Below are 16,369 nucleotides of genomic sequence, written 5' to 3' on the forward strand. Positions count from 1 at the left end.
TGCCTTACGGACTTTCTGGATTGTAGGAGCTACTACCGGTAAAACTGCCGAGGACACAGCAGGTCCTTAAAAACTGTTGATCGAGTCTGAGTGTAAACATGCCATCAGTCACGCTCTGGACAGTGAGGGCGACCAGAGCCCCCCGGCCTGAGCGGCAGCAGTCCACAGGGTCAGTTGGCCTGGCTGCGAGCTTCCCTGTGGCCGAGGCCTGTAAAGCCCTCAACAGCCCAGGGGGTGTTCATGCTGCCTCGTTGATTTTTCTCCTCTTGACACCACAGCACAGCGAGGAGGAGCCCTGCTGGGGCATCCTCAGGGTCGCCAGGGGACAGGCCCGGATGGGTATCAGAGCAGGCTGCTGTGGTGAATTACTTAGCACCCGTTCTCCGTGGCAGCGGCCCCACTCATCCGGCAGGAGCCACATTCCTTGTCCCGCAAATGGCACACGCCAAGCCCAGCTGGGGGCTGAAGCTGGCAGAGCCTTTACGGGGCTCGACTCAGCCCAACTGGGGAGGCCGTGCAAGGAAGGGCTGTTTGGAGCCCAGCCACCAAGAAGACACACACGGAGTGTTCAGCCAGCTGGGAGGAGAGGAGCCATAGTGCCGGCCACCAGAAACACCAGGAATGCAAGAAGCTTCAAGGCAGCCAGTGGTTGGAGTCAGCTGCCCAGAAAAAACAGGAATGCTTCCTGGAGGGACCCTTTGGCAGAGCCAAATCAGAACCAGCAGGTGCTACCCACAGATCTTCCAGAGGCCCAGTCTTTTGGAATCTCTAAGATGACTGCTATCAGGAAAACCTAGCCATAGGGCCATACCTGGAGAGAAGATTTATGAGCCAGATTTATACGTGACATTTACGACATACACAACTTCTAATATAACCCTCAGGACAAGCTTCAAGGTTATACCAATAGTGTAAAAGAAACTGAGTTATAGATGAGGAAACTGAGGCTCCGAGAAATCAAACCTTTAACTACATGCATTCCTCCAATTTCTGATTCTATTTCCTTTTTCTTCTATCCATGGCTGTGCTTTAAATTTTCATTTAGCTTGCTGAGACCAGTCTTCCCATTCCATCCCATTCCATCCTAGGTTTGGGTTGATCCTGACATAAAAGACCTTACTCCAGGATTAAGAGACAAGTTCCTTGTGCTTGTCATGAATGCAGGGTTAGCCAGCTACAGTCCCTCTTCATGGCAACACCGATGTGGGAAAGACTGAATACTTGACACACAGCTAAAGCCGCTTTGCAGGCTATGGAGGTGGTCTAGGATAGATTTGGGTCAGTGTGATGCTCTTCACTTGAAGAAAGAGATGTTCTTCAAATTGAGGAAATGTAGCCACTCTGTAGGACTAGGAGCATTCATAGAATTCTCCTATGGGCCGTGCAATGCCTCAGTGAGTCTATCCTACGGGTTCTACAGAATTCATCCCTCTGCCTTGGCCAAGTTAGTCACCCACGTGATAGGCCCGGGGCTTCGAGACACACCCACCCCTCTAAAAAACAAAAACAAAAACAAAAAATAAACATGGCATATCTAAGCCCCGACTTCCCAAAGTGGAATCCTGGATTGGCAGCATCGGCATCATCAGGGAACCCGCTGAACACGCAGGTTCTCAGGCCCCACCTGGCCCCACTGAATCTGATGGGGAGCCATCCAGGGTATCTGCATGCAGGGTGAACTGTGAGAAATGGTGGTCTAACTAATCCCCAGCACCGGCAGTGGAAAGCCGACAAGAGGAAGAACAGGTGAGACAGAATGACCTGGGAGGGGTCCAGGATGGTCGGCTGGCGGTGGAATTCGGCCCACTTAATGTTTTGTTGGGCCTACATCCGAGGTAGGGAAACTGCAAAGAGCCAACCAGTATAGATGTTGGGTTCTGCAGGCCATACATTCTCTCACGCAACTCCTCAGCCCTGCTCCTGCAGGGATCATCTGTAAACAAGTGGGAGGAGCTTAGTCTAGTAAATCTTTGAACAGGTGCCGGCAGAATCGGGGCTGCAGGGTGTGGCTTGCCAACCCCACATCTGCACAACAGCTTCTCCTCACAAAAAAGAAAAGAAAAAGCCTCAGAAGGTCTGGCCATTCTGAGCTCAAGTTCCGGAGACACACTGATTAGGGGGACCAGCTGAACGGGGCAGCCTTCTTTAGGATGGGGACACTCTTTGGTTCTCCACAGTCCCTACCTCTTCTCTCCCAGACACCAGGGCAGAGAGTCAGTTCCCTTTACTATCCTGCTCATTGTCTCCATTTACATTACATCTATTTACACCGACATAAATGTGCATTTGTACATATATGTGTGTACGTGTGTGTGTACATATGTATATTTAACATTCACCAGCTTTCAGTACATTTACGCTGTGGAGGTATCTCAGTGATCTCTAACTACGGTAGTATGAAGCCTGGTTCTGACTCCAAGGATGAGGGCTCCCGCTCTTGCTCTGTCCTTGACGCTGTAACTTGAACCTGAGTCTGACCCTCTCAGAGGCATGGCTTCCTCGTGTATCCAGATGCAGAAGCCACCCCTCCTAGGGTCGCTGTGAGAACAAGCGAGCCAGACGCCTGCAGGCCTGGCCAAGCAGAGGAAACGGTTTTGTTGTGTTTTGTTTTTTCCTCCATCAGGTATCTAAACAGTTCCTTACATCAAAATGGGTGCTGTTCCAGTGCACTGGTCCTGTCGTCATCCACCTCAAACCCTGAGCCTGAGAGACATCCCTGCCTGTGTATTACTTTGCTCAGATCAGCCGGAGGGTTCTTTGGAAAGCTCAGGATGTCAGGTGTGACTTCTGATCATCTTCTCTTTTCTGCAAGCAGCTCAAGGGATCAGAGGTCTTACGGGGAGCCTTCCACCCTCATCCAGTTGTCTTTCCTCTTCTTCCCATTTCACACTGTCCCAAATAAATAAATAATGTGTGCGTAATGATGATCATCTTTTTTTTTTTAAAGAAGGAAAAGGTCGTATTTAAATGTCACCTTCTTAGCGGTCTAGCTGGAACCCTGCATTTTAAGTTACATGAAGCAAACACAGCATTTTGAACTATGCCTCTTTCTCTTTTTTCTTCCTTTTTCCATGAAGGAAATTCCTCCACCAAACCACCTCCGTCTTTCTTCCACTCATACCCTTTCCCCACCAGGTCTCTTCCAGAAAATGTCTCTTGAAAGCACATACATAAATCCTTAACTTATCTGGGTGGTATGTTTCACAGAGAAGCACAAAGATTCTTTGACTGGTTACACAGTTAATTTTCCATTTACATTACAGAGCAACAATTTATTCTACAATAAAACTAGCCAACCCTGGGAGTCCACTTCAGCCAAAGCCTTGGCCGGGGGCCAAGATCCCTGGATTCTTTCGCTTTTACCACCCCGACTCCCGCCCTTGCACCGGCCACCAATACTTCCCAGCTGCTTCTCCTGGGGTGTCTTTCCCCTACGCCATCTCCTGTGTGTCTAAGACACTGAGCACAAGTCTATGAATGGCGATCTGTGGCTCCTGCTGGCGTGAACGGTGGAGCTAAGAACACACCTGGCCATCTGTAAGAGCACAGGGCAACTGAGAGGCTTCTAAAAGGGAAGGGAGGCCACGATGAGAGAAGGTTGTAAGAATATTGAGCTCTTACTATGACCCAGTCATCCCAGGAGAGAGAATGATGACCTCCGTTTGCGAGATGAGAAACGTGAGTGATGGAACACAAATGTGGACGTGGGTCTGTCTTGTCCTGAGGTCTGTGGCTTATAGAGGCAGGGATGGACCGAGAGGGTTCAGCTGTGGTGCACATGTGAACACAACTCTAAGGACAGGGCTGTCATTCCTTGAGGATGAGTGCTTGTTATTAACTTCTGGGGACAATGGGGAAGAGGGTGTTTCTATGCCGGACCCAGACCAGGGTTTCTTGGACCTTGATATTACAGACAATCTGTGCCAGGTAATTCTTGGCTGTGGGGATCTATGCCACATACCGTAGAGTGTTTATTAGTGTCTCTGGCTTCTATCCACCAGAAGCCAGTAGCACCCCTTTTCCTAGAAATGCCTGCAGATATGGCCAAACGTCCCCCTGGGGGACAAAAATGCCCCTGCTGGGAACCACTGGTCTAGAAGTAGTTCGTACTTTGCAGTAAGTTATTAACTGCCTCTTTGGGAACCATACAAAGCAGAGGTAAAGAGCATAGATTTTAGCATCAAACATACCCAAACATAGAGGGATGTTTGACCTGAGTGTCAGAATGCTCAGGTCTGTCACCAGCTCTGCGACCTTGGATGAAGTATTCAATCTCTTTGAGCTTTTCGGTTTAAAATGGGACAGAGAGTATTATATTTTGAGGATTACAGGAGAAAATGCAGACAAAGGCCTTAGCAGAGTGCCTGACATAGAAACAATGTGATATTGGCAACCACTGTTATTGTGATTAAGAAAAAACAGATGTTAGAAGGTGTCTAACCACCTCGTCTGACAGATAAAATACAATGAGGCTCAGAAATAGGAGGTATTGTTTCTAATTAGGACTTGTTCTACTTCCCCAAGAATACACATTTTTTGGCCACTGCTCCCAAAGCCCATGATCATTTCTGCCCCATAAAACTGTATCTTGGCGCCTCCTAGTATATTATTTCTGTACTTCCCATGTCCTTTCATCTCATAATTGCTAGGATTCCAATTTGTGGCATTGGAATTACGGAATGGGACAAGTTGAGTCTCTTAGGTAAGGACCTACTGTCCATTTGGCAGAGTGATGAATCAAAGACAAAAGACAAAAGAAAACAGGAGATAAAGAAGTGTTAACTTGCATGAAGTCACGGCAGTGGCTGAGAGAGACCCTTCCGGCATTTTTGAAGTCACAGTATTTTGGCCTTGATAGTCTGCTGAAATCAACCCTGGTGGCGAAATACCCCATGTTGTTTGATTTTGCTCAGTGAAAATGTTTGGGCCACCACTTGGTAACCAAAGCCAGAAACCCTGGGATCTCAGTTCAAGTGGAAAAATATCATCTCGATATGCTCCAGTTTATATACTCATTTGTGCCTTGTCATTTTGAGGGAAGTTATAAGATGAGCTGGCTGGTGGAGGGAGTCATGTAGTAACTAATGTGGTAATTAGTCTCTCACTTGAAAATGTCTGGGATAATCATCAAGTCATATTTAGAAGGGAGCTCACCCTGGCTGCTGGAGTTGACATTCAATTACCCTGGATTTAGGGGACATGTTCTGGACCTTCTGATGTTGGCCACTAGGTGATGAAAATTAAAGGAAAAACAGTGATAAACCTAGAGGGAAAAAAGTGAATGGCTGGTGTGTGTGTGTGTGTGTGTGTGTGTGTGTGTGTGTGTATGTGTGTGTATGGGTAAAGGGGGTACAGAATGACAAAGAATGGGTATGGGTAAATTCACATATTCCTTTAAGAAACCACAGTTTAGCATGATCTAGGCTTTATTTGGTCACCAGGATACAGGAAGAATAAGGCACAGTCCTTGACTCAAGTGGATCACAGCTCAAAAGATAACAACTGTATACATAATACACATACATGATTACATTGAGGTGGTCAGCAGACCAAAGGTTCTCAACCAGAGTGTCACGGCATACAACAGTGTACCCTGCGTGCTGAAAGACTGGGCTGTCAAATTTTGATCAATGTGTGTGTTATTTTGTAGCCAAAGATAGACACTATAACACTGATATCCTGCCTAAAAGGACGTAGAATTCGGTTATTTAGCCACTTGGTGTCAATGGGGTAAATTAATAGTAAAAGATAAGAAGCATAGGATAGTTTCCAGACCATTTTTCTAAAAGAAAAATTGTGTATTCATTGGATAGATGACATTGGAAAAATTTTTTTCAATTTTCCAAACCTTGCTTAAAAAAAAAAAATGGTTTAATTTTATTCCCTTAAAATGATCTGCCAAAAATTCTAGTATTTCCAAGAGTTCCACAACTAAAAGGGTTGGATGGCTAGATGAAGACGGACAGGAGAACCACCCCTTGGGGTATACTAGGTTTCTCAATCTGGAACAAACTAGGGAAAAATGGATTCGAATTCTTGTCATCAAGGCTATATAAATGTTAGTGGCCCTCATCTCCTACTGTCCCTCTACTTTTGGAGCATTCAGAGGACTCAGAAATCCATGCTCCATGGGTCGATTGCAGCTTCTACTTGGAATCCGACTCCATGCTCATACCAACAGAAGATCTTAAAGCAAAATGAGAACCTTGAAGGGGAGAGATGTGTTCAAGTAGACTTCAGGAGGATATACTGAGCAATTCAGGGGTTTTGACTTGGTGATAAAACTATTCCCTCAACCAAGCCGATCACTGAAATCCAGGGAGGCATGGGGGAGATTCTTCTTTTGGACCAACAGATGATTCCTGAGAGAGTTTCAAATCCAGTATAACCCGCAAGCTACACATTCTCTAGCTGAAGGTTCTATGGTGTGAAACCCAAATCTGGCCTCAGAGCTTTCAAGGAACAGCAGAAAGCACTGGTGAAAGGACCAGGTATGTGAATCGCTGTGTGCTCTCCGTTGGCCAATAACACAGGTATTTCGGCAAAGATGACTTTTCTCCCTTTTTAAAAGACTGGTCAGTCCGGTCTCTCCCGCATATCACTAAAGACCAAATCCCTCCTGTGTGCACCCATCTCCCTTGGAAAACCTCACTGCTGTAGTTGTCATTTTAAAACTTTATTCCAGGGATCTTGGTGATCATGTCAGGTAACCCTCACCCCACCCCTAGCCCCACACCCACCTTTGGACATTAGAATAAAAGTCTCTTTTCTTTTTGATCTTCTAGTTTCTATACGTGATAAGGCCTGTGGTCTCGGTTCAGTTACATCAGTGGTTTTAAAGTTTTCATGTGCAACGGAATCACATGGAGGGCTTGTTATAGAGAGACCTGGGGGTCTCAGCCCCAGACTTTCTGCTTGTCAGTGGGTCTGGGATGGGTGGAGGCTGAGAATCTCCATTTCTAACATGTTTCCCCGTGATGGCAAGGCTAATGCCGCTAATCTGCGGACCACACAGTGAGGACCACTGAATCAGATGCTTAAACTTGAGAGGTAGAGCAGCTGGATCCAGTTCACAGCCAAAGGTCTTACTCACCCATGCAACGCCCCTACCTTTGTTTCAGTAAAGTCCCTGGTAAAAAGTGGTTCTTGAAGTTCTCAGGTTTTCCTGCCCCCTAATACAGGGAGGAATCCCAGAGAAGGAGGGGGCAGGATCTACCCACAGGGTTCATTGCCAGGTTTACCAATAGTTATTCACAGGAAGGTCTTCGTGGGTCAATCTGAAGTCCATTTTTCAAAACTCATATATTTGGGATCACATAGTCGAACATCTCATTTTGTAGGTGAAAACCCTGAAACCAAAACAGGTCATGTGACTTGTCCAAAGCCACCAGGCTGGCTAGCAGGGCTGCCCCTAGAATCTAGGCCTCTTGACTGGTCAGTTTCCAGTATACAATTCTTCTCCAGAAGGCCAGGCTCCCCGATCAGGTGATAACATTTTAGTGATCTATATAATGTTTCTTTTTCCTCATTTGAACAGAAAGCCCCCAAAATACAGTTTAATAATTGCAGCCATCACTATGTATGCATTTTAATGTGCAAGGAAGATAGAAGTGAGGTTCTTTTTGAGGCAGCACATCCTATTTATATTACCTTGCCATGTATTTATAGGCTACAGATTACCTTTAAGCATTCTGATTTTAAAAGAGTAACACTCTAAAATGACTATTATTCTCAAGAGAGAAAGACATTTTATTTTGCCATCCTTTTGTCTTGCATCATATATAACCTCCAGAATGGTAGGTGGATTCTTTTGATTCCATTGTTTAGCTCTGCAAAATTTTGCAGCAATTAGGAGCCAAGCACAAAGTTTTTTCCCCAACTTAATACGACACCATTTCAAAGGAAGGAATGCCTAGACTCAAAGTGTTGTAGGTCATAATTTAAGTGACCCCGGCCCTAACCATGACATAGGATAGAATTAACTGTTTTCCTCCTAAAGTTTCTTTAGCCATAGGATGAGATACAAAGATTATCACAAGAGATAGGCCTTCGGGTGTGGGATACTACTGAGCTGACAACTCAAATTGATTTTTATTGAATAAATTCAATTAGGAATTACAGCATGGAATTTCATTTTCTAATGGGCCTGAAACACAAGGGGCTGTGTAAAATAATTTTGAGATCAAAGTGACTTTGGGTCTGGACTGGTTTTCACCAGCTTGTCACCAACTGCGAAATCAGCCATTCACTCTCTAGATGGGTCAGGAAGACTGATGGGCCCTCCCCTGGTCTGCACACCCCAATCCATGAAACTTTAAAGTCCATCCCCTGTCCAACTTATGTAACTGAAACTTTACTTGCTGAACATTTGTGCAACAGAAAGCTGAGCACTTAATACTTCTTTTTTTAAAAAGGCAGCCCACCATCTCACCAGATAAAAATTAAAATGCACATTAGAAATAATTCACTTAACATCAGTTAATTTTCATGAGTCATTCCCATTAACTTCTTGCTAATGATCTGTCTTGGCAGAAACCTGCTTCACCTAACTCCTCCTCTGTCTTCCTTCCTCATTTCAAGGAAAGCACTTAATAATGGGCAAATGGCAACTAATTAGGGGGAAAAAAAACCCTTCTAGTCAACGCCAAAGGGAAATTGCCTCTCTTCCCCCAATAACTTCCCAATCAGAAAGGACCAAGGAGAGGTACTTAATGTGCAGCAGCCTGTGAATGTGGGGACAGGCACAAAGTCAGTCAGTTGCAGGCTAATAATTAAAGTCTGCCACGTGAAGAGCAAAAGGTCAACCTCTCTAGCTATCAGGCAGGTGGTGACTTGAACCACAGATCAATCACCATTCACATCAAAGGAGTGAGAGGTAAAGCCAATGAGACAAATCCAGCTGGAAAACTGTGTCCCTTCATTTGATAATGTATCACCCCTTTTTTAAAAGACACCCCACACCACTCCCTTTTGCAAAATGTGGCAAATCTTTTATCCTGATGGACTCTCTTAGGAAACAGAATTAAACAATAATAGTAGATGCCACAGAAACCATGATCACACACTACCTTGGCTGGTAACAGGACTTAAGGGAAGCTGAAAAATAGGTCGAGAATTTAACCCTTAAAGGAAATTCTTTATTGATTCCTTACCCAAAGCTGGAATTTAAAACTGTGATTTAAAGTAAGCTCCTTTGATATACAAATTTATCAGACATTTCCTCAATAGGATTTACTACCTTAAAACTCTTGACAATCTTTCCCCTTTCCGTAAAGAAAAATATATACGTTAACAACCTAAGGGGGAAAAAAAATTGCAACTGTATGAACTGTAGTACCGGTCATAGTCTTGTCAAATGGAGACTCAGCGTGAAAGATTATTACTTGCCAATAAACCACACAACCAACCTTTTGTAACTAACAAGGCTCAACCCCTAAATGGAAAGAAGCTACACAGTAAATGCCTTGAGGACTACACAGCCCTTTTCCTTGAGCCCTACAGCTCATTGGTTCTGTTGCACCCCCAACATATCCCATTGTCCAGGTCTGAATCCCTCCCACTTTTGGGGGGGTATTTTTCTGCTTGCCGTCTTGTACTGCAAGGCTGTTCCTACCACCCACACTATAATGGATGCCTCTTCATGCGGAGACTCTTCTGCAGAACACACAATGGGTAGCAAAGCACTCTGTGCAGAAGAGACTGTCTCTAGGATGCATTACTTGGGTAGCTTATCAGTTTCTAAATTGCTTTTACATGGAGGAGCTTCAATCCAAACCTCCCCAACACTTGGTGAGATGGGGTCTTTTTCCACCAATTTTCCTGAACAGAAAACAGAAGCTGAATGACTTGCTCAAGGCCTGAAAACTCTTAAGGAGCAGAGGTAGAAGGGAACTCAGAATTTCAGAAGCCATCACCGCTTTCCTTCCCTTGATCACCAAAGGAAATGCTGATTTTTGCTCTTAACCATAGCATTACCCACCAGCAGGTTTTATGGAAGGCTCTGAGAGCCAGGCCATTCCTGGGTCTGCATTACAAGTTCTCCTTGCGCAGCTATATCCTCATGGGGCTATAGTGGGTTTCTCACCTGTTGGTATTTTCCATTGGCAAATGTCCCTGTGAGAGAGGGAGGAGTGGACCACACTGAGAACCGCTGGGCTATAGAGAGGTCAAGTTTACCTTGCCTATGGGCGGGCGTATGACCCAAATCAACCAACCAGAGCATCCCACGCCACTCTCCCCTGCCCTTGATTAGTTCAGGAGTGCGTCTGCCAACAAGACAGGGCCAATCAATGTTTTTTTTTTCATGAGGAGGGCACCGTTAAGGGCACTGGAAGTGTGAGGAAGCCTTGCTCCTGAGATCCTGGCACTCTTAGGTCGATAACTGTCCACGGTCATCGTTGGTGAAGGGTGGAGAGAGCATGCCTGGAAATGAAGCCAATACAAAGCGGTACAGATGCAGGAGAAGAGACAGAGTCCCTATGACACTGTGCAAGAACACACCCCCAGCAGTGCCTGAAATAAGGGCCACCCCTCTGAATTCCCATGAGCCAATAAAGTCCCTTTTGGCTAAAACTGCTTTGACTTGAAATTCGGAACTTGGCAACCCCGGGAGGCCTCCTTTACTGCAGCGTGTGAAGCCCAACGTGGGCTTCCCGTCCAGCAAGGGGTGCAAACCAAACTCCTCTTCCAGGCCAGCAAGGCCTTATGTACCCTGGCATCTCCCTCCTCCCTGCTCACCCATCCTGGCTCCAGCCCCAAGATCCTCCCCCTTGCTGTCCCTCGACACTCCAGGCATGCTCTGTATGTGCTGGTCCCTCTGCCTGGGACATGCCCCCAGTCCCGGCACGCCTTACGTCCTCCAAGGCTGCATTCAGCACACTTTCTCTGGAGGGAGCGCAGTAGTCACAAGCCACTCTTTAGCATTTCTGTTGAGAGGCAGACAGTCCATTTCACACATAAGGCCAAGAACTCTGGTGAGGGGTCAGAGATCAGGGACTTGCTCGCATCTGGGTGTCTGTTCCTCACTGCTGCGCCTCCCGATCTGCAAGTCTGAAGCTTTCAATTTCCCAGTCTGAGTCTGGGCCCCTTCACCCATATCGGGTTTGCCTTTGAGCACAGCAGTCCAGTTACATCTGGTGACTTAAGCTAGTAACATTTCACATCTTGAATTCTAGTTTGTCCAATACACCACAAATATTTACTGAGCTTCTAACACATGCCAGGCCCTGTTCTAGGCTCTGGGGACTCATCAGTGTGTACAACAGACACAACCCCCTCTCTGATGAACCATCCAAGGATAGGAGTCTCTTACCGCTTTAGACGCAGACAAGATTTATCGCTTTTCTGGTCAGACATTCCTATGGGTGAATTCACATTTTAATGCAACACACTGGGGACATTATAACAAAGTGATTAAGAATGTGTATGAATTAACCCAAGAGGGTCTAAAAAAAAAAAAAGTAATGGGCATAGTCTATACCGATGCTGACAGTCTTCCCTCATCTCTAATATATGCCTCTCTTCTTTGGAATCTGATAGCCCTCATTCAGGCCTTGGCTCCACCACTGGTCTCGTGACCCTGACTAGGTCAGTTAACCACTCCAAGCTTCTACCTCCTCCTCTGTAAAATGAGGGTCACAACAGTTTCCTATCTTGTAAGGCTGTTAGAAGGATTCAATGACGTGCTTCAAATAGGACACTCAACAAAATGATAAAAGAGGAGGCATTCAGCATAGGGATGGGCTCTGAAGCAAAAAGCCTATGAAAATGACTTCCCTCACCAGCTTTCTCTTTCAGGAAAGTTCATACTTGGTCCCCACTGACTGTGCCCAGCCAGGTCCACCACACGCTAGAAGGACCCAATGGAAGCGTGCCCCCTCCCCACCCACTGGTTGACTGGTTGGAGAACACTGAGCAGGAGGTTGTAACTCCTTCAGCTGAGCACCGGAGTGGTGGGCATGATCCTGCATCATCCAAGTGTTGATCCTTTACCTCTAAGAAGTGGTTTCCTCCATGGCAGGACTGGTCTATTTGCTGGTCAACAGCACTTCTGCTCTGGTTTTCAATACACGAGTAGCATGAGCTCTCCCTGGTGTTTCTATGATCCCTTTCCTACCAAGCCAGGAGGCAAGATGCACAACTGCATGAGAGTAGTCAGGGAGCTTATGATCAAGACTTGGCACTGTATCTCTTCAAGTCTTTGTCCTCCTCTGAGCCTTGGTTTCCTGAGGGGCAAATCCTAAGTGGATTAGATTGGGGTCAACAAACCTGCTCTGTAGAGGGTCAGAGAGTCAAGCTTTTAGGCTTTGAGGGCATGTAGTTCGTATCATCTCTGTCACACCTGCCCTTGCAGTAGGAGCACAGCCATAGAGAAATAGAGAAAACATAAATGAATGGGCCTGAATGTGTTCCACCAAAACAATGTACAGAAAAGATCGCAGGCTGGATGTGGCTAGAGTGCCAGACTTTGCCGACGCCCAATTTGATGATCTTTTCTTGGTACCTTCCAGTTCTGAACGTCCATGATTTAGTGATTTGAGATTCACCTCCTGTCTGGCCTTACAGGAAGTCTCAAAGGCTAGAAAGTTCTAGGTTAGAATTAAAAGTTTAAGAAATAGTAACAACAGCTAGCACTGATGAAGCGATTGCTATGTACCAAGTATTATCCCAGTGGCTTTATGTGCACTATCTCATCTTGTCCTCAGAGCAATTTGTTGGGGTACATCCCATAATGAATCCATTGTACAGGCAGAGAAACAGACTCAGGCCATATAAGTGACCCACTCGACATCATCAAAGTGCCAAGTGGCAGAACTGGAAGTTGGACTACTGTCTGACTCCAACGTCCTTGCTAAAAACTAGCCAACTATGGGATTATCGCAAAGTTGTTCAGAGACCTACTCCTGCTGGGCGCCCCACTCCCTACCCTGGGTATTGTTCCATGAACCCTCCAGAAGTTCACGTGAGAAACCCTGTTCTTGCACGCCACATAAATTAAAAGGTTGGCCTAAAAATAACACAAGAGTTCACTACTCTAGATGATGAATTGCTTTTTAATGCATAATAATTGACTCCTTGACCAGCTCAAGACCTTACAGCAGTTGGAATACCTACAGCATGCCTTATTTGGAAGGTGACCGACCACAAGAGGAGAGTGTTGGGTCTGCTGAGGCAATCTGCACTCTCTCACCCAGCCTCACACAGCCCCATTTAAAGAATCTTTTCCACTAAGAAGAAGGCGGGGGGTGGGGGGTGGGGGTGGGGTGGGAAGAAGAGCCAAGGGTCTACATCTTACCACAGTTTATCATAATTAAACTAATCATAAACAAAACGCTCGAGAGACAGTGGCCTTGGAAAAAAATTAAAGGGCAGTTTGGAATGTGCCTGGGATCTGCTGGCTCGCTGCCCAAGAGATGTTTCAAGGTAGGGCGCCTGCTATGCTCCATCCCCGCCTGTGCACTGTCTCACTGTCTTTGACCTCAACCAAGTCTCCTCTAGCAACTGGTGGTTATTCGCACAGTCTCTCTGGGCCCCTCAGACAGATGGAAGTCCGTAATAATAGAGGTGTCGGTTTCGGCTCAGCCCCGGTTCCCTCCGCTCTTTGGTGGTAGACGACTGCACTCTCCAGAGAGTTTTAGTGTCCGCAGCAGGCAGTGAAAATGTTAATGCAACAATTCAATAAATATTTAATGGCTCTTTCCTTAGCTTGCTGATGCGATCAAGCAGGAGCCTCATTACTAAAACCTACTTTCACCTCCTCTTTTATTTATGAGCTTTATTCCTTTCCATTATCACACACAGCCCAGTTTAGACAAACCAAAGTCCCGAATACAGTAGAAAGAGGAACACACAGTTCTATACCAGGCCATTAAACCTCAGTGCAAGTCATCTCCTGGCAAGAAGCTTTGCGCCTGGCCCCCAACTTGACAGACAAGACTGCGCTAGACAAGAAGCCACCTCAGGAACACGGATCTGCTATTTTTATGGTGATGGGAATATTCAGAGGAAGGGGAACAAAAAGACGGGGCCCCTGAATCCATTTCTCATCTCCTCACTAGCCAGGGCTAGTTATTTATTATTATAGTAGATTGTGTTACATCTTGGACGAATAATCATCTGTTTCAGTGGATTTCATTCTTCCCGCCCACATGATCCTACTCACTGAGTCCAGCTCAAATGTCCCCACCTCTTGAAAGCTTTGCCCATTTCTCCCCCCAAGTCAATATTAATCATTCCCGCTGTGGTAATCCCATGATCTTTGTTGGAAATGCTATTACAGCTTTTAGCTTACAGGGTGACTTAAGTATTACAGTCAAAAGTAGTAGAGCTGAAAGTGAAGACTCAAGTTCAAGTGCCTGGATTTGCCATGCACAGCCCTGTGGTCTTGAACAAGTTACTTACCCTCTCAACACTGTACTGACTTGTCTTTAACATGGTGATGATGCTGGTACCCCAAAGGGCTACTGTGGGATTACGGGAATTAAATGATTTGGTACTTAGCAAGCATTCAAATGTTCCAATAGCTGAACATTTGTGCCTACATCTGTATTTATACATTACTCATAGATATACACACATACAGACACACATATGGGTATGAAGTTTCAGATTCCATCCACAAACACGGAATATGTAGAAGTATGTTGTATATGTAGTAAGCAGAGGAACCTGAGGTCTCATACCCACCTTTCCCCAGCTTCCCGTTCAGGATAAGAAGTTGTGAGCCTGGTCGGCTAAATGCCAGGCCATAGTAGTGAGCAGTGTCACTTTAGAAGTCCTCATGCCCAGGCACTGTTTCCTTGCTCCTATGTCCTTGCCTCCATGCAGCTTGGTAGGGAAGTGGGCTTATGACAAGTCCTGTCAGCTTCCTTTCTGCATGCCCGAGCTTGATAGTCACTGTATTTGCTTCCTGTTCTGTGTGACTGCTGAAAAGGTTTGGTAGGATTCTCAAGATGTGCATTAATGTTTAGGGAGAAGTAGGAGGTGTCGTTGAGGCTTTAACCACAGCCATGTGCCCTGGTCCAGTCTTCACTGGGCTCTCCACTGACCACTGAAGGATGATAGTCATCATCCTTCCTTATAGGTACTTTGGGAACGTCTTTTGGAAGGATCAAGGATACAGATCACTCGTCATCTCATTCCTTATGTTATGCACGTGGACCTTCCCACAATGCTTAAGGGTAGACTTAGGGAGAGGGACAGAAGACTAGAATTGGGCAGACCTGGTCAAATCCTGCTACCTCATGGCCTTGGGGAAGATGGCACTCTCTCCAAGGCTCACCTTCTACCCTTGGGCCACACGGCAGAAAACTCTAGCTGCTAATCCTAACATCTCTCCTGCCCCCTCAGGAGTTAGGATTCCAACTGTTCTCTAAGCACACTAACAGGTGGAGTAGACAGCCTCTTCTGCAGAGGTGTGTGATCATGTGACCATGCCCTGCCAATGAGACAGTGGTAGGATTGGGGGGCACTTTGAGAGGTCTCCCTAAAAAAGAGGAGCTATGTGCTTCTTTCCCCCTTTATTCTTGCTTACTGAAATGCAAATGTGATGGCAGGAGCTGGTACCAGGGGGTGATTCTGGCGACAGAAGCCTTATGCTGAGATTGGCAGGGCAGAAAAAATAAACCGAGGTCACTATGACACCTCTAAACTTCTTTTACAGGGAGAGAAATAAATGCCTAACACATTTATGTCAATGTTGAGTTTTTCCCTGTCCTCTGCAGCCCAACGTAAGCATTACTGACACGAACGGCTCAGCAACAATGTAAATAAAACTATGGCCTCCAGGCCAAATCCACCCCACCACCTGCCCCATGAGTGAAAGGTGATTTTCTGCAATAAACGTGTGCCATCAATTTCATGACAGGGAACAGTAATGCCAATCTCCACCTCCTCAAAAAAGAATTTCCTTCTTCTCACTAGCAGACCCATATTATGAAAATGTTATGCTCAATTATTATCATTACTCTGGGAATTCTGTCAATAAAAATTGCGTGGGAATCTGTCCTATCATTATGTAAGTACCTACATGGTGTCCACAGCTTTGCCTCTTTACTTGCAAAGCCTAAAATATTTAACATCTGGCCCTTTACAAAAAAAAAAAAAAAAAGTCTGTGGACCCATGACAGAGACCCATGGCACTGCTGGTCATCTAAAAAAGGTATAAAAAATGACAGCTGTTATTATAACTAAATCTCCAAAGGAAGTTGGCATAGCAGTTGCTCAATTATTTGCCCATTTTTGTGAGAGATTATCATCCTCTAGAAAAGTATGGCTTAATTCTTTGTTGACTTTAACAGATAAGAAATCTTCCAGAGTCAACCTCACCCTTCCCAAACAGCCCCACTTTCATTGCCACTTCTTGGTCACC

The 16,369-nt window shown here is 45.7% G+C and overlaps 1 protein-coding gene across 3 annotated transcripts in view; it reads right to left on the bottom strand.

Moving 5' to 3' along the window:
• The window catches only part of PRICKLE2 (prickle planar cell polarity protein 2), a 315,074-nt gene that overhangs the window by 125,937 nt on the left and 172,768 nt on the right, over nt 1–16,369 (bottom strand). The gene's annotated exons all lie outside the window — the stretch shown is intronic.

This window comes from Zalophus californianus, chromosome 1 (genome assembly GCF_009762305.2).
Source record: "Zalophus californianus isolate mZalCal1 chromosome 1, mZalCal1.pri.v2, whole genome shotgun sequence".
Taxonomy (NCBI): domain Eukaryota; kingdom Metazoa; phylum Chordata; class Mammalia; order Carnivora; family Otariidae; genus Zalophus; species Zalophus californianus.